General features: G+C 47.2%; 1 protein-coding gene across 2 annotated transcripts in view; it reads left to right on the forward strand.

The window, feature by feature from the left end:
* SCYL3 (SCY1 like pseudokinase 3) overlaps nucleotides 1-18,466 on the forward strand; it is a 418,614-nt gene that overhangs the window by 392,451 nt on the left and 7,697 nt on the right. The gene's annotated exons all lie outside the window — the stretch shown is intronic.

Here is an 18,466-nt window from a genome sequence, read left to right on the forward strand (position 1 = left end):
AGCCACGCTGACAAAAGGCGTTTGGATTCTCCTCCTTTTAAACCTGGTGACAAAGTCTGGCTTTCATCGAGATTCATCAGACTCAAAATACCGTCCTACAAGCTTGGTCCTCGCTACATTGGTCCCTTTGAGATTCTGAGTCGGGTCAACGAAGTTGCGTACAAGATGAAGTTGCCTGCCGCACTCCGTATTCCCAATACCTTCCATGTGTCTCTACTTAAACCCGCTGTTTTCAACCGCTTTCATCCTTCCTCTTGTACCTCTTCTCCACCCGTCAGTGTTGATAACAACGTCTTTGAGGTTAAGGATATTATTGCTCAAAAAAAGATTCGTGGTAGAGATTTTTTCCTGATTGATTGGAAGGGTTTTGGTCCAGAGGAGAGGTCCTGGGAACCTATCGAGAATATCAATGCTCCTCGTATTTTAAACAAATTCCTTTCTAGTCAGGGTAAGGGGAGTAGTAAGGGAGGGGGTACTGTTACCGCTCCTGTCGTCCCTGCGCGCCGCCGTCGCTCCTCCTCCAGGCTTCAGCGTGCCGGTCCCTCTCTCAGCGCAGCGTCTCGTCCTCCTCCCGCTGCGCGTCCCCGCCGCTCCTCTTCCTGTTCACGGCGCGCTCGTGTCCGGATAGTTCCTTCACTTCCGGTGCCTCGCTCTGCCAAGGGCGTCCGATGCTGGCGCAGGCGCCCTGGAATCATCAAGGGACGCATGCGTTCCTCTGCTTCTCCTCCTTCCCCGTGACAGCCAATCTGAATAGGACTTCCTGTATTTAAGGTCGGTCTTCCTGCTTAGCTGAGCCTGATTGTCATTTGGCTTTTGCTAAGTGCTTCCGGCCCGTTCGCTCTGCCAGTGCTCGCTGTCTCTCGCGTTCCTCTTAGTCTGTGCCCGTTATCGTCTCCCTGCCTGCCTTCTCCTGTGTCGTTTGTCTTTCCGTTATTTAGTTCCTCACTGTGTCCTTCTCTTCTGCAGGTATTTCCTGTCCTGGCTCCTCGTTCTGACCTCCATCTCCCTGGTCCAGTGCTTCGGTCCAGTCTTCCCAGTTTGTCCTTTGGCTCTCCTCTCACCTTCCTCCCTTGCTCTTTAGTTCTTGTTTTTCTCCGCTCTTGAGCCGCCCCTCTTTGTACGGCCACTGTGGGTTTGACTCCTCTGGGTCTGCGCCTGACGGTCCCTGTATAGGGGTCGGTTCCATTAGGTTAGCTCGCCCGGAGGTTCGTCTCTCCCACGGTCCAGAGGGTCCACTCATCACGCTTCTTAGCGCGTCATAGGTGTGTTGGGGTTAGGGTTGTGATTAGGGTTATGACTAGAGTTGGGATTAGGGTTAGGGGTGTGTTGGGGTTAGTGTTGGAGTTAGAATTGAGGGGTTTCCACTGTTTAGGCACTTCAGGGGTCTCCAAACGCAACATGGCGCCACCATTGATTCCAGCCAATCTTGCGTTCAAAAAGTCAAATGGTGCTACCTCCCTTCCGAGCCCCGACGTTCGCCCAAACAGTGGTTTACCCCCACATATGGGATACCAGCATACTCGGAACAAACTGGGCAACAACTATTGGGGTCCAATTTCTCCTGTTACCCTTGTGAAAATAAAAAATTGCTTGCTAAAACATCATTTTTGAGGAAAGAAAAATGATTTTTTATTTTCACGGCTCTGCGTTGTAAACTTCTGTGAAGCACTTGGGGGTTCAAAGTGCTCACCACATATCTAGATAAGTTCCTTGGGGGGTCTAGTTTCCAAAATGGGGTCACTTGTGGGGGGTTTCTACTGTTCAGGCACATCAGGGGCTCTGCAAATGCATCGTGACGACCGCAGACCATTCCATCAAAGTCTGCATTCCAAAACATCACTACTTCCCTTTCGAGCCCCGACGTGTGCCCAAACAGTGGTCCCCCCCCCCCCCACATATGGGGTATCAGCGTACTCAGGACAAAATGGACAACAACTTTTGGGGTCCAATTTCTCCTGTTACTCTTGTGAAAATAAAAAATTGCGGGCTGAAAAATAATTTTTGAGGAAGGAAAAATGATTTTATTTTCACGACTGTACGTTATAAACTTCTGTGAAGCACTTGGGGGTTCAAAGTGCTCACCACATATCTAGATAAGGTCCTTGGGGGGTCTAGTTTCCAAAATGGGGTCACTTGTGGGGGGTTTCTACTGTTCAGGCACATCAGGGGCTCTGCAAACGTAACATGATGCCCGCAGACCATTCCATCAAAGTCTGCATTCCAAAACGTCACTACTTCCCTTCCGAGCCCCGACGTGTGCCCAAACAGTGGTTCCCCCCCACATACGGGGTATCAGCGTACTCAGGACAAATTGGACAACAACTTTTGGGGTCCAATTTCTCCTGTTACTCTTGTGAAAATAAAAAATTGCGGGATAAAAATAATTTTTGAGGAAAGAAAAATGATTTTTTATTTTCACGGCTCTGCATTATAAACTTCTGTGAGGCATTTGGGGGTTTAAAGTGGTCACCACACATCTAGATTAGTTCCATCGGAGGTCTAGTTTCCAAAATGGGGTCAACATGTGGGGAGGATCAATGTTTAGGCACACAGGGTGTTAGGACTGGCGGAACGCACCAAGTACAAGATGAAATGGAACTAGGTGCGTTCGCAGTCCGAGGTCCACCGTGCAAGTAAAAACCGTGCTGCTAGTAAGACGGACTATATGGCGGTACTACAAGTATACACGCACGGGTTAACTGCACCCTGCGTGAAGGAAGCGATCCTGTTGCGTCACAGGACCGCGGTACCGCACATAGAGCGCGAGCAATAAGTCAGCGAACTCAACCCCAACTAGGATTGAAGTCCGATTAGACACTTGCTGGCACAACACCGCAACTGGGCGTGTAAGGAAACTTAATAATAATATAAAGGCACAAGAGTGCGTGCGGTGCCGCACAGACGGACGCCACTAACCACCCAGGCTTGGGTCAGGAAAGCGCAGAGCAAGCGCACGGCGCCGTACAGGCGGACACAGCAACTGGTAGCTGTAATGTGTGTTACGTGCTGTTGGATAAGTCGGGCGCTAGATAGCAAACATACACCTTCCGCGAACAGACATTCAATAGGGAGGGTATTTAAAGAGCGACTTTCACTCACAACACACACACATATTTACAAGACAATACTAGCGCATGGCCATGCGGTCATGCGCAGTTTATATAGCTGCAGCACAGGAAACAGCTACAGAAGTTTTGCCCTTTCAGGACTTGCCAAAAGGACCAATGGGATGTGCTGCAGTACCTGAGCATGTGACCCTCGATCTCCAACAGGAGATCTTGCCCTGGGCATGCTCAGTGTGTGCAAATAAGGACTTAGATCCAGATACGTCCACTCGCCACTGCCCAGCACTGGCTTCAATGGCAGAAGCAGGAAAAGCAGCAGTAACTCTTCGCACAGAGTCAGACTGAGCAAGACGCTGGGATCGACGTCCCTGCTGAGCAGACTCCACTGCGGCTGGAGGAGAATGGGAGACCGCAGCGGAGACGGATCGAGATTCCCCCTGTGCAGCAGAGGAAACTCGACTCCTAACATTACCCCCCCTCTTAGGGCCCCCCCCTCCTTGGGCCTCGCTACGTTCGAAGGCAGCAATGAGCTGCGGGGCCCGAATGTGCTCAACAGGCTCCCAGGACCTGTCCTCGGGGCCATAACCCTTCCAGTCTACCAAATAAAATTTTTTGCCACGTACCACCTTGCACCCCAAAATAGCGTTCACCTCATAATCGTCCGTAGACGAACCCGATGTCCCAGCAGATGACTCGGAGAACCTGGACATATACACGAGTTTCAAGAGGGACACATGAAAGGTGTCGGTGATACCCAGGCGTGGCGGAAGGGCCAAACGATAGACCACAGGATTAACCTGCTCGAGGATCTTGAATGGGCCCAAGTAGCGAGGAGCAAATTTAGTGGACTCAACTCGCAGCCTGATGTTACGGGCGGAGAGCCACACCAAGTCGCCAGGAGCAAAGGTCGGAGCGGGGCGCCGATGAGGACCTCATTCTCTCCTTAGAGGCCCGAATGGCATCCTGAGTGCGGTCCCAAATATCCCGTGCCTCCACAGCCCAGTCTGCCACCCTGGAGCCTGCGGAAGACACGGGCATAGGAACAGGTACCCGTGGATGCTGACCATAGTTGAGGAGGAATGGGGTTTGTCCAGTGGAGTCGGCTACGGCGTTGTTCAGTGCAAACTCTGCCCATGATAGCAAGGATGCCCAGTCATCCTGCCTGGCTGAAACAAAATGTCACAGGTATGTGACCAAGGTCTGGTTGGCCCTCTCTACCATTCGTCTCGGGATGATATGCGGAAGAGAGATTTAACTCAATGCTGAGAAGACGACAAAGCTCTCTCCAGAACCGAGACGCAAACTGGGGACCCCGGTCACTGACAATTTTGTCTGGCATGCCGTGTAGGCGGAAGATGTGTCTTATGAACAACGCTGCCAAGGCCCATGCAGAAGGTAACCAAATGCACCATTTTCGAGAAATGATCGGTAATAACCCAAATGACGGTACAGCCGCGAGACTTGCGCAAACCCACTACAAAGTCCATCCCGACCATCTCCCAGGGCCTGTCTGCCACCGGCAAGGGATAGAGTAACCCAGATGGCCGTTGTCGAGGAGACTTATTTTTGGCGCATGAGACACACGCCAGAACGTAATCTCTGACATCTCGGACCATATGCGGCCACCAGTACGTCCTCGCCAGTAGCTCAGATGTCCTCTTTGTCCCAAAGTGTCCACCCACCCTGGACGAATGAGCCCAAGAGAGAACCTCCGGTCGCAAATTAATGGGCACAAAAGTCTTGCCCGGAGGCACAGACTCTAGCGAAACCGGCGCTACGGTTCTCAGGCTCTCGGAAGGGACAATAAGCCCAGGCTCCTCTTCCTCCTCCTCAGTTGACATAAGGGAGCGAGAGAGAGCGTCAGCACGGATATTCTTCTCCCCGGCGAGAAAATGAAGGGAAAAGTGGAACCGGGAGAAGAACAGGGACCATCTGGCCTGGCGAGAATTTAGCCGCTGGGCTGTCTGCAAATAGACCAAATTTTTGTGGTCCGTGTAAACTTGGAAGGGAAACCGCGCACCTTCCAGAAGGTGTCTCCACTCCGAAAAGGCCAACTTCATTGCTAGCAACTCCCTGTCCCCGATGGAGTAGTTTCTCTCCGCTGGCGTGAAGGTCTTAGAGAAGAAGAAGCATGGATGCTTCCGACCTTGAGCATCCTTTTGATAGAGGACTGCTCCAGCACCAACGGACGAGGCATCCACCTCCATTAGGAATGGCTTATCCACATCGGGACGATGTAAGATGGGAGCGCTAGCAAAGTGGGACTTAATAGAAGTGAAGGCCTTGGAGACCTCTTCCGACCACAATTTGGGATTCGCTCCCTTCTTGGTGAGGGCTACCAAGGGAGCTACCAGAGTTGAGAAGTGGGGAATGAACTGGCAGTAATAGTTTATGAACCCCATAAAGCGCTGCACCGCTTTAAGAGAATGGGGCTCTTGCCAGTCCATCACAGCCTGTAGTTTGGCAGGATCCATAGCCAATCCCTGGGCGGAGATGATATAGCCCAGGAAAGGTAAAGACTCCTGCTCAAACATGCACTTCTCCAACTTTGCATAAAGAGAGTTTGCCCGTAGGAGGTCGAAGACTCTGCCAACATCTCTCCGGTGGGAGTCAATATCTGGAGAAAAGATGAGAATATCATCCAGATAGACTACAACTGAGGTGGAAAGCATATCCCGGAAGATGTCGTTGACAAAGTCTTGGAAAACGGCTGGGGCATTACAGAGCCCGAAGGGCATTACCAGATACTCATAGTGCCCATCTCTGGTGTTAAACGCCGTTTTCCAGTCGTCCCCCTCACGGATGCGAATCAGGTTGTAAGCACCCCGCAGATCTAGTTTAGTAAACACCCTTGCTCCCCGAAGCCTATCGAAAAGCTCAGATATCAAGGGCAAAGGATACTTGTTCTTAACGGTGATAGCGTTAAGACCCCTGTAGTCTATGCATGGACGTAGTTCCCCATTCTTCTTCTGCACGAAAAAGAACCCTGCCCCAGCAGGTGACACCGACTTCCTGATGAACCCTCTTGCCAGATTCTCTTGAATGTACTGAGACATTGCCTCCGTCTCTGGGAGAGATAATGGATAGACTCGACCCCGGGGAGGCTCAGCACAAGGCAAGAGATCAATAGGACAGTCATAGGGGCGATGGGGCGGAAGGGTCTCCGCCGCCTTTTTGGAGAACACGTCTGCATAAGACCAATATTGCTTGGGGAGAGAGGATAGATCTGCGGGTACCTCTGTAGTAGCAACCTGAACGCACTCTCGGTGACACCTACCCCCACAAGATTCACCCCATCCCAGAATTCTGCCTGAGGACCACTCGATGTGAGGAGAGTGGTACCGTAGCCAAGGTATCCCCAACAGGACCTCATCAATTCCCTCAGGAATGATGAGCAGAGATATAATCTCCTGATGGGATGGCGACATGGACAGAGTAAAAGGGATGGTCTGATGTGTTATCTGTGAGGGCAGTGTCGAACCATTCACCACTCGTACCGTTACTGGTTGAGGTAGCATAACCAGGGGTATTGCATGACGTTGGGCGAAGGCAGAAGACATAAAATTGCCCTCCACCCCAGAATCCACGCAGAGCTCTACCGAGTGGGAGGATGAGCCTAATGTTATTGTCCCCTTAAAGGACAATTTGGAGGCAAACGTCGCCGTGTCTAGTGTACCTCCACCTACTACCACTAGACGCTGACGATTCCTCGTCCGCTGGGAACATCTGGTGGCAAGATGTCCTGACTGCTGGCACACATGACAAACCTGGAGTGCACGAGCGGTCCGGGACTTAGATCCCGCTCGTGACACTACCATAGGCTCATGGGACTCAGGGGCCTGGACTGGAGATTCCAAAGGTTTGGCGAAGGTGGGAGCCAGCCGAAACCTCTGCCTACACTAGGCTCGCTCTAACCTCCGCTCGTGAAAACAGAGGTCAATACGAGTGGATACTGTTATTAATTCCTCCAGTGTGGCGGGAATCTCCCTAGTGGCCAGAGCGTCCTTAACGTGGTCAGCCAGCCCTTCCAAAATATAGGAATAAGGGCTTTATCCGACCACTCCAGCTCAGATGCTAGGGTGCGGAAGTGTACGGCAAAATGGCTGACCAAGGACGAGCCCTGAGTCAATGCCAACAGTTGGAGCGCCGTATCATGGGTGACACGAGGTCCTAAAAAGACCTGTTTCAGAGTGCTCAGGAATAACGGAGCACTCTGCACCACATGATCGCCACGCTCCCACAGCGGCGTAGCCCACTGCAACGCCCTGTCCGACAGGAGAGACACGATAAACCCCACCTTTGCCCGCTCTGTAGGGAAACGAGAGGCCAGAAGCTCGAGATGTATAGAGCACTGACTGACGAAACCCCTACAAGACTTGCTGTCACCAGAAAATTTCTCTGGTAGCGGGAGGCGAGATAGCGTCGGTACAGGAGCGGCAGTGGACAAGGTAGCTGCAGCCACGCTAGCAGCCTGAACAGCGACAGCAGTGACATCCACAGCTGAGGTTGAACGCTCTAGAGCCGTCAACCTTCCCTCCAGCTGCTGGGTGTACCGCTGTAAACGCTGATCGTCCGCCATTTACTAGCCAGACCTTGGCGCTAGTATTATGTTAGGACTGGCGGAACGCACCAAGTACAAGATGAAATGGAACTAGGTGCGTTCGCAGTCCGAGGTCCACCGTGCAGGTAAAAACCCTGCTGCTAGTAAGACGGACTATATGGCGGTACTACAAGTATACACGCACGGGTTAACTGCACCCTGCGTGAAGGAAGCGATTCTGTTGCATCACAGGACCGCGGTACCGCACATAGCACGCGAGCAATAAGTCAGCGAACTCAACCCCAACTAGGATTGAAGTCCGATTAGACACTTGCTGGCACAACACCGCAACTGGGTGTGTAAGGAAACTAAATAATAATATAAAGGCACAAGAGTGCGTGCGGTGCCGCACAGATGGACGCCACTAACCACCCAGGCTTGGGTCAGGAAAGCGCAGAGCAAGCGCACGGCGCCGTACAAGCGGACACAGCAACTGGTAGCTGTAATGTGTGTTACGTGCTGTTGGATAACTCGGGCGCTAGATAGCAAACATACACCTTCCGCGAACAGACATTCAATAGGGAGGGTATTTAAAGAGCGACTTTCACTCACAACACACACACATATTTACAAGACAATACTAGCGCATGGCCGTGCGGTCATGCGCAGTTTATATAGCTGCAGCACAGGAAACAGCTACAGAAGTTTTGCCCTTCCAGGACCTGCCAAAAGGACCAATGGGATGTGCTGCAGTACCTGAGCATGTGACCCTCGATCTCCAACAGGAGATCTTGCCCTGGGCATGCTCAGTGTGTGCAAATAAGGACTTAGATCCAGAAACGTCCACTCGCCGCTGCCCAGCACTGGCTTCAATGGCAGAAGCAGGAAAAGCAGCAGTAACTCTTCGCACAGAGTCAGACTGAGCGAGACGCTGGGATCGACGTCCCTACTGAGCAGACTCCACTGCGGCTGGAGGAGAATGGGAGACCGCAGCGGAGACGGATCGAGATTCCCCCTGTGCAGCAGAGGAAACTCGACTCCTAACACAGGGGCTCTCCAAACGCGACATGGTGTCCGCTAACGATTGGAGCTAATTTTTCATTCAAAAAGTCAAATGGTGCTCCTTCCCTTCCGAGCCCTACGGTGTGCCCAAACAGTAGTTTACCCCCACATGTGAGGTATCACTGTACTCAGGAAAAATTGCCCAATAAATTTTAGGATCCATTTTATCCTGTTGCCCATGTGGAAATGAACAAATTGAGGCTAAAAGAATTTTTTTGTGAAAAAAAAGTACTTTTTCATTTTACGGATCAATTTGTGAAGCACCTGGGGGTTCAAAGTGCTCACTATGCATCTAGATAAGTTCCTTGGGGGGTCTAGTTTCCAAAATGGGGTCTCGTGTGGGGGAGCTCAAATATTTAGGCACACAGGGGCTCTCCAAACGCGACATGGTGTCCGCTAAAGATTGGAGCCAATTTTTCATTGAAAAAGTAAAATGGCACTCCTTCCCTTCCGAGCCCTGTTGTGCACCCAAACAGTGGTTCCCCCCCCCACATATGGGGTACCGACGTACTCAGGATAAATTGTACAATAACTTTAGGAGTCCAGTTTCTCTTTTTACCCTTGGGAAAATAAAAAAATTGTTGCTAAAATATCATTTTTGTGACTAAAACGTTAAATGTTCATTTTTTTCCTTCGATGTTGCTTCTGCTGCTGTGAAGCACCTGAAGGGTTAATAAACTTCTTGAATGTGGTTTTGAGCACCTTAAGGTGTTTTAGAATGGTGTCACTTTTGGGTATTTTCAGCCACATAGACCCCTCAAACTGACTTCAAATGTGAGGTGGTCCCTAAAAAAAATGGTAAATTTTGCTGTAAAAATGAGAAATCGCTGGTCAAGTTTTAACCCTTATAACTTCCTAGCAAAAAAAAATTTTGTTTCTAAAATTGTGCTGATGTAAAGTAGACATGTGGGTAATGTTATTTATTAACTATTTTGTGTCACATAACTCTCTCGTTTAATAGAATAAAAATTCAAAATTTGAAAATTGCGAAATTTTCTAAATTTCAGCCAAATTTCCATTTTTTTTTACAAATAAACGCAAAAATTATCGACCTAAATTTACCACTAACGTGAAGCCCAATATGTCACGAAAAAACAGTCTCAGAATCGCTAGGATCCGTTGAAGCGTTCCTGAGTTATTACATCATAAAGGGACACTGGTCAGAATTGCAAAAAACGGCCAGGTCATTAAGGTCAAAATAGGTGGGTCACGAAGGGGTTAATGACGTGGTCTATCCTGATGAAGAACTAACTATACATTTTGAAAGCATTCAGTAAACCACCATCTTTAATTTCGTCATACTTGGATCTACGTCTTATTCAGCAGCGCAGATAATATCCATAAACATCCTGTTAATTTGATTGTGCCACTTCAACATGAAAAGTTTTGTGAAAATAAATATTTTACATTAGCATCAGTTTTGAAAGGTCCGAAACCTTTCCCTCATTTTGAATTATCAAAAAGGGACAAAACCCAACAAGTGACCGTATTTTGGAAAATACATCTCATGAGGTATTCATTGAGCTTTTAAAACGCACAGGTGATTTATGGAATTTCGTAAGATTAGCCCATGAAAATAAATAAAAAAATATATATATTTTTCTCTAAAATGTGGCTTTAGTACCAATTTTTTTATTTTCACAATGGATAATAGAAGAAAATGGAATTTGTTACCCAATTTCACCTAAACACCAGTACCTCAGATTTGACCAGAAACTACTGTTCAGGGACCCTCCAAAGCTGCTAAGAGAAGGAACATCAATTTGGAGTGCAGATTTTTATGAAATGGTTTTTGGGTCCCATCTCACATTAGCAGAGCCTCTGAGGTACACTACAAGCGGAACCTTGAATTAATCTGACATGAACGGTTCCTAGTAAACCCGTGCTGATGCTGGGTCATGAGGTTATTCCTCTTCAGATACTCCAGTATAGCATCCCTTAGAATGCCCTCCAGGATTTTACCCACAGTAGAGGTTAAGCTTACTGGCCTATAATTTCCGAGTTCAGTTTTTGTCCCCTTTTTGAATATTGGCACCACATTTGCTATACGCCAGTCCTGTGGTTCAGACCCTGTTATTATGGAGTCTTTAAAGATTAAAAATAATGGTCTATTAGCATAGATGTTTCACAGAATTTTATCATTGCGCAGTGAAAAATGAAAATTAGATTTTTAACACTAAATTGTTGTTCTAGCCCCAGTTTTTTGTTATCAATAAGTGGTAACAGGTGAAAATGGCTCCATAATTTTTTGCACTTGATCTCGGTAAAAACCCATATCGAACATTACTGTTTGGCCACATGGAACAGCTCTGGAGGGAGGAAGCACTATTTGACTTTTAGAGGACAGATTTTCTTGGAATAGTTTGCAGGTGCCATTTTTAGAAAGCCTAAGTGCCGGAACTGCAGAAGCCCCTTTTAAGTGACTTCTTTTTTGGAAATTAAGCCCCCTCTGATAGTTCATCTATGAGTGTAGTGACTTTTGACTCCACAGATGTGTTCCAGAAGTAAGCACGTGGTTTTTATTTCAGAATGAAAATTGCAAATATCTCAGCTTAGTGTTCATACATTATGCCCAGCTTGTGTTTCTGGAGACAAGCATAATGTAACATTATGCCCAAATTGTGTTTCTGAAGACAAGCATAATGTAAATTACCGTAAGTAGGCTTTCTCCACAGTAATGTAAAACACGTGGACATTCAAGGGAATTGGTCACCTACTTTTTAATATATAAGCTGCAGCCACCGCCATCAGGGGCTTATCTACAGCATTCCGTAATGCTGTAGATAAGCCCACGATGTAACCTGAAAGATAAGAAAAACAAATTAGATTATGCTCACCCAGAGGTGGTCCCGGTCCAGTCTGAGGGGCGTCGCGGTCCGGGTCCGGTGCCTCCCATCTTCATGCGATGACATCCTCTTCCTTGCTTCTTGTCGCGGTTGCTGCGCAGATGTACTTTATCTGCCTTCTTGAGGGCAGAGCAAAGTACTGCAGTGCGCAGGCGACGGGAAAGGTCAGAGAGGCCCAGCGCCTGCACACTCCAGTACTTTGCTCTGCCCTCCAGAGGGCAGATAAAGTACGCCTGCACAGTAGCCGCGACAGCAAGCAAGGAAGAGGACGTCATCACATGAAGATGGGAGGCCCTGGACCGTGACGCCCATCGGACCGGCCCGCATCGGGACCGCCCTGTGGAAATAAATTATACATACCTGTCCCCGCCGATTGCCACATAAATTAAAATTAAAAAAATACCATATACTCACCCAGACACCTACGGTAATTCCCCGAAGCCCTCGTACACCTTAAAATAAAAGTAAAATGACAAAGCACAAAAGATACCTACCCTCCGTAGAAGGAAGGAATTTTAAACAAGTGTCCCACGATGATCTAAAGTTTAGAACAGCCACATAACATGTGGCTGCTCGAAAACGCTGCCGCCGATACAGTGAACGAGGCCATAACGCGACCCCGTTCATTGTATAACGAGTTCACCCCAGTGCAGCCCGGAGATGAACTCATGAGCGTGAGAAATTTTCCCACACTAATCAGTTCGTCAGCCGGGGAGCCTGCGCAGAGATGGTTTAATTCATTCTGCAGTGGTTTACAGCGGGGCCGGTAGCATTAGCACCGGTCCCCGTTCTAAACAAGTTAACCCTTTGTGATGGCTTTAATGCGTGGGACCTGACTGTACTGCGGAAAGGTATGGATAGTGTTGGGTTTTTTTGTTTTGTTTTTTTTACAGAACAAGGTTTTTGGGGGGCGGGGATTAGCAGAATAATAAATTTTGTCAAAAACTTGGTGTGATTATTTCATTAAAAGATTTTTTAAGTTGTCTTTTTTTAACCCTTTACTATTCTAGGGTTAATAATGGATGGGTGTCTTATTGACACCTCTCCATTATTAACCTGGCTTAATGTCACCTTTCAATAGCAAGTTGACATTAACCCATTATTACCCCATATGCCACCGCTACACGGGAGTGGGATGAGAGAGTGCCAGAAAAGGTGCATCTATAAGACCTTATAGATATGCCTTTTCTGGGGTAACTGGGGGCAGATTTTTTTTAGCCAAGGGGGCCAAAAACAATGGTCCCTCTCTAGGTTATTAATATCTGCCTTCAATCACTGGCTTTCCTTCTCTGGTGGAGATAATTGTGCGGGAGCCCACCCAATTTTTTCCCGCAATTATAGCCTTTAATTTAACCCCTAGAGTTCCAAATTTTTCCTAACACAAGCTACTAAATTCATTAAACACTTACATAAAAAAATAGTTTTGATATGACATGGTTTACTGTATGTAAACCATGTGTCATATGTCGGGTTCTGTAATGATTTTTGTGCTAGGATTAGAGCTAGACTAGGGTTGGGATTAGGGTTAGGGGTGTGTTGGGGTTAGGTTTGGAGTTAGAATTGGGAAAATTGGATTAGAATTGGAGTTAGACTAGGAAATGACCTCATAGGAGCCTTTTTTTTGTCCCAACTTTATTTGTCCTCAAAAACGCTTAGACAAAAACGCATCAAAATCCGCATGCGTTTTCCCTGGCAAGGATGTGCGGTTTTGATGAGGAAAAATCTGCTTCTATTCTGCAACATGGGCACATAGCCTTAAGGTGGCATATTTCCATTGACAGATGACTGTCCTTAGTTGAAGTTTTAATTCATGCGATTTTGGGATACATAATATGTGGGATTGTATTCTAGGTTCACATTCTGTGCTCTATAATGAGCTGTTACATTGGGATTTCCTTCTAAATCTCCGAAAATGCTTGTTTCGGAGAAAACCTCCTGTGCATCCATTCACTATAATGTGGCAGCAGAGATACTCTAGTTTCAATTCTGTTGGTTTCTGTCTCCTTAGAGGTGGTCAAACATGCAAAAGCTGTGCAAAATGTACTTGAATAAATGTATGTTAATTATAATCTTATATAGAGTATCTTAACCCCTTCCCGACCCATGACGCCACGTAGGCGTCATAAAAGTCGGTGCCAATCCGACCCATGACGCCTATGTGGCGTCATGGAAAGATCGCGTCCCTGCAGATCCGGTGAAAGGGTTAACTCCCATTTCACCCGATCTGCAGGGACAGGGGGAGTGGTAGTTCAGCCCAGGGGGGGTGACTTCACCCCACCATGGTTACGATCACTCTGATTGGCTGTTGAAAGTGAAACTGACAATCAGAGCGATTTGTAATATTTCACCTATTAAAACTGGTGAAATATTACAATCCCGCCATGGCTGATGCTGCAATATCATCGGCCATGGCTGGAAACACCGATCCCCCCCTAGTCGTCCGATCGGTCCTGTACACTGCTCCGGTCCCCTCCGTCCTCCCGTCCACTCCCCCCGTGGTCTTGCCCGCTCCCCGTGCTCCAATCCCACCCCCCGTGCTCCGATCCACCCCCACATGCTCCGATCCACCCCCACGTGCTCCGATCCACCCCCTCCGTGCTCCGATCCAACCCCCGTGCTCCGATCCACCCCCCACGCTTCGATCCACCCCCCATGATCCGATCCACCCCCCCCCCGTGCTCCCCCCCACCCCATCATACTTACCGATCCTACCGGGGTCCGTCCGTCTTCTCCATGGGCGCCGCCATCTTCCAAAATGGCGGGCGCATGCGCAGTGCGCCCGCCGAATCTGCCGGTCGGCAGATTCGTTCCAATGTGCATTTTGATCACTGTGATAAAACCTATCACAGTGATCAAAATAAAAAAAATAGTAAATGACCCCCCCTTTGTCACCCCCATAGGTAGGGACAATAATAAAATAAAGAATTTTTTTTTCCACTAAGGTTGGGGTTAGAACCAGGGTTAGGGTTTCGGTATGTGCACACGTATTCTGATCCTCTGCGGATTTTTCCACAGCGGATTTGATAAATCCGCAGTGCTAAACCGCTGCAGATTTGCCGCGGTTTTTCTGCGCATTTCACTGCGGTTTTACAACTGCGATTTTCTATTGGAGCAGTTGTAAAACCGCTGCGGAATCCGCAGAAAGAAGTGATATGCTGCGGAATGTAAACTGCTGCGTTTCCGTACAGTTTTTCTGCAGCATCTGTACAGCGATTTTTGTTTCCCATAGGTTTACATTGAAATGTAAACTCATGGGAAACTGCTGCGGATCCACAGCATTTTCCGCAGCGTGTGCACATACCTTTAAAATTAGGCTATGTGCACACGGTGCGGATTTGGCTGCGGATCCGCAGCGGATTGGCCGCTGCGGATTTGCAGCAGTGTTCCATCAGGTTTACAGTACCATGTAAACCTATGGAAAACCAAATCCGCTGTGCCCATGGTGCAGAAAATACCATGCGGAAACGCTGCGTTGTATTTTCCGCAGCATGTCAATTCTTTGTGCGGATTCCGCAGCGTTTTACACCTGTTCCTCAATAGGAATCCGCAGGTGAAATCCGCACAAAAAACACTGGAAATCCGCGGTAAATCCGCAGGTAAAACGCAGTGCCTTTTACCCGCGGATTTTTCAAAAATGGTGCTGAAAAATCTCACACGAATCCGCAATGTGGGCACATAGCCTTAGGGTTAGGGTTGGAATTTGGGTTGTGATTAGGGTTATGGCTACAGTTGGGATTAGGGTTAGGGGTGTGTTGGGGTTAGTGTTAGAGGTAGAATTTAGGGGTTTCCACTGTTTAGGCACATCAGGGGTCTCCAAACTCAACATGGCGCACCATTGATTCCAGCCAACCTTGTATTCAAAAAGTCAAATGGTACTCCCTCACTTCCGAGCCCCAACGTGTGCCCAAACAGTGGTTTACCCCCACATATGGGGTACCAGCATACTCAGGACAAACTGCGCAACAATCACTGGAGTCCAATTTCTCCTGTTACCTTTTTGAAAATAAAAAATTGCTTGCTAAAACATTTTTGAGGAAAGAAAAATGATTTTTTTATTTTCACGGCTCTGCGTTGTAAATGTCTGTGAAGCACTTGGGGGTTCAAAGTGCTCACCACATATCTAGATAAGTTCCTTGGGGGGTCTAGTTTCCAAAATGGGGTAACTTGTCGGGGGTTTATACTGTTCAGGCACATCAGGGGCTCTGCAAACGCAACGTAACGCCCGCAGACCATTCCATCAAAGTCTGCATTTCAAAAGTCACTACTTCCCTTCTGAGCCCCGACGTGTGCCCAAACAGTGGTTTACCCACACACATGGGGTATCAGCGTACTCCGGAGAAACTGGACAACAACTTTTGGGGTCCAATTTTTCCTGTAACCCTTGGGAAAATAAAAAATTCTGGGCTAAAAAATAATTTTTGAGGAAAGAAAACGTATTTATTATTTTCACGGCTCTGCGTTATAAACTTCTGTGAAGCACTTGGGGGTTCAAAGTGCTCACCACATATCTAGGTAAGTTCCTTTCGGGGTCTAGTTTCCAAAATTGGGTCACTTATGGGGGGTTTCTACTGTTTAGCCACATCAGGGTCTCTGCAAACGCAACGTGACGCCCGCAGAGCATTCCATCAAAGTCTGCATTGCAAAACGTCACTACTTCACTTTCGAGCCCCGGCATGTGCCCAGACAGTGGTTTACCCCCACATATGGGGTATCAGCGTACTCAGGAGAAACTGGACAACAACTTTTGGGGTCCAATTTCTCCTGTTACCCTTGGAAAATAAAAAATTCCGGGCTAAAAAATCATTTTTGAGGAAAGAAAACGTATTTATTATTTTCACGGCTCTGCGTTATAAACTTCTGTGAAGCACTTGGGGGTTCAAAGTGCTCACCACATATCTAGGTAAGTTCCTTTCGGGGTCTAGTTTCCAAAATGGGATCACTTATGGGGGGTTTCTACTGTTTAGCCACATCAGGGTCTCTGCAAACGCAACGTGACGCCCGCAGAGCATTCCATCAATGTCTGCATTGCAAAACGTCACTACTTCACTTTCGAGCCCCGGCATGTGCCCAGACAGTGGTTTACGCCCACATATGGGGTATCAGCATACTCAGGAGAAACTGGACAACAACTTTTGGGGTCAAATTTCTCCTGTTACCCTTGGAAAATAAAAAATTCCGGGCTAAAAAATCATTTTTGAGAAAATAAATTTTTTTTTTCTATTTTCATGGCTCTGCGTTATATACTTCTGTGAAGCAGTTGGGGGTTCAAAGTGCTCACCACACATCTAGATTAGTTCCTTTGGTCTAGTTTCCAAAATGGGGTCATTTGTGGGGGATCTCCAATGTATAGGCACACAGGGGCTCTCCAAGTGTGACATGGTGTCCGCTAATGATTGGAGCTAATTTTCCATTTAAAAAGCCAAATTGCGTGTCTTCCCTTCCGAGCCCTGCCGTGCGCCCAAACAGTGGTTTACCCCCACATATTGGGTATCAGCGTACTCAGGACAAACTGGACAACAACACTTGAGGTCCAATTTCTCCTATTACCCTTGGCAAAATAGGAAATTCCAGGCTAAAAAATCATTTTTGAGAAAAGAAAAATTATTTTTTATTTTCATGGCTCTGCGTTATAAACTTCTGTGAAGCACCTGGGGGTTTAAAGTGCTCAATATGCATCTAGATAAGTTCCTTGGGGGGTCTAGTTTCCAAAATGGGGTCACTTGTGGGGGAGCTCCAATGTTTAGGCACACATGGGCTCTCCAAACGCGACATGGTGTCCGCTAACAATTGGAGCTAATTTTCCATTCAAAAAGTCAAATGGCGCGCCTTCCCTTTCGAGCCCTGCCTTGTGCCCAAACAGTGGTTTATCCCCACATATGAGGTATCGGCGTACTCGGGAGAAATTGCCCAACAAATTTTAGGATCCATTTTATCCTATTGCCCATGTGAAAATGAAAAAGTTGAGGCGAAAAGAAATTTTTTGTGAAAAAAAAGTACTTTTTCATTTTTACGGATCAATTTGTGAAGCACCTGGGGGTTTAAAGTGCTCACTATGCATCTAGATAAGTTCCTTGGGGCGTCTAGTTTCCAAAATGGGGTCACTTGTGGGGGAGCTCCAATTTTTAGGCACACGGGGGCTCTCCAAACGTGACATGGTGTCCGCTAAAGAGTGGAGCCAATTTTTCATTCAAAAAGTCAAATGGCTCTCCTTCCCTTCCAAGCCCTGCCGTGCGCCCAAACAGTGGTTTACCCCCACATATGAGGTATCAGCGTACTCAGGACAAATTGGACAACAACTTTCGTTGTTCAGTTTCTCCTTTTACCATTGGGAAAATAAAAAATTGTTGCTAAAAAATCATTTTTGTGACTAAAAAGTTAAATGTTCATTTTTTCCTTCCATGTTGCTTCTGCTGCTGTGAAGCACCTGAAGGGTTAATAAACTTCTTGAATGTGGTTTTGAGCACCTTGAGGGGTGCAGTTTTTAGAATGGTGTAACTTTTGGGTATTTTCAGCCATACAGACCCCTCAAACTGACTTCAAATGTGAGGTGGTCCCTAAAAAAATGGTTTTGTAAATTTAGTTGTAAAAGTGAGAAATCGCTGGTCAAATTTTAACCCTTATAACTTCCTAGCAAAAAAAAAATTTGTTTCCAAAATTGTGCTGATGTAAAGTATACATGTGGGAAATGTTATTTATTAACTATTTTGTGTCACATAACTCTTTGGTTTAACAGAATAAAAATTCAAAATGTGAAAATTGTGAAATTTTCAAAATTATCACCAAATTTCCATTTTTATCAAAAATAAACGCAGAATTTATTGACCTAAATTTACCACTAACATGAAGCCCAATATGTCACGAAAAAACATTCTCAGAACCGCTAGGATCCGTTGAAGCGTTCCTGAGTTATTACCTGATAATGGGACACTGGTCAGAATTGCAAAAAACGGCCA

The sequence above is a fragment of the Ranitomeya imitator genome, chromosome 8 (assembly GCF_032444005.1).
Source record: "Ranitomeya imitator isolate aRanImi1 chromosome 8, aRanImi1.pri, whole genome shotgun sequence".
Lineage (NCBI taxonomy): Eukaryota > Metazoa > Chordata > Amphibia > Anura > Dendrobatidae > Ranitomeya > Ranitomeya imitator.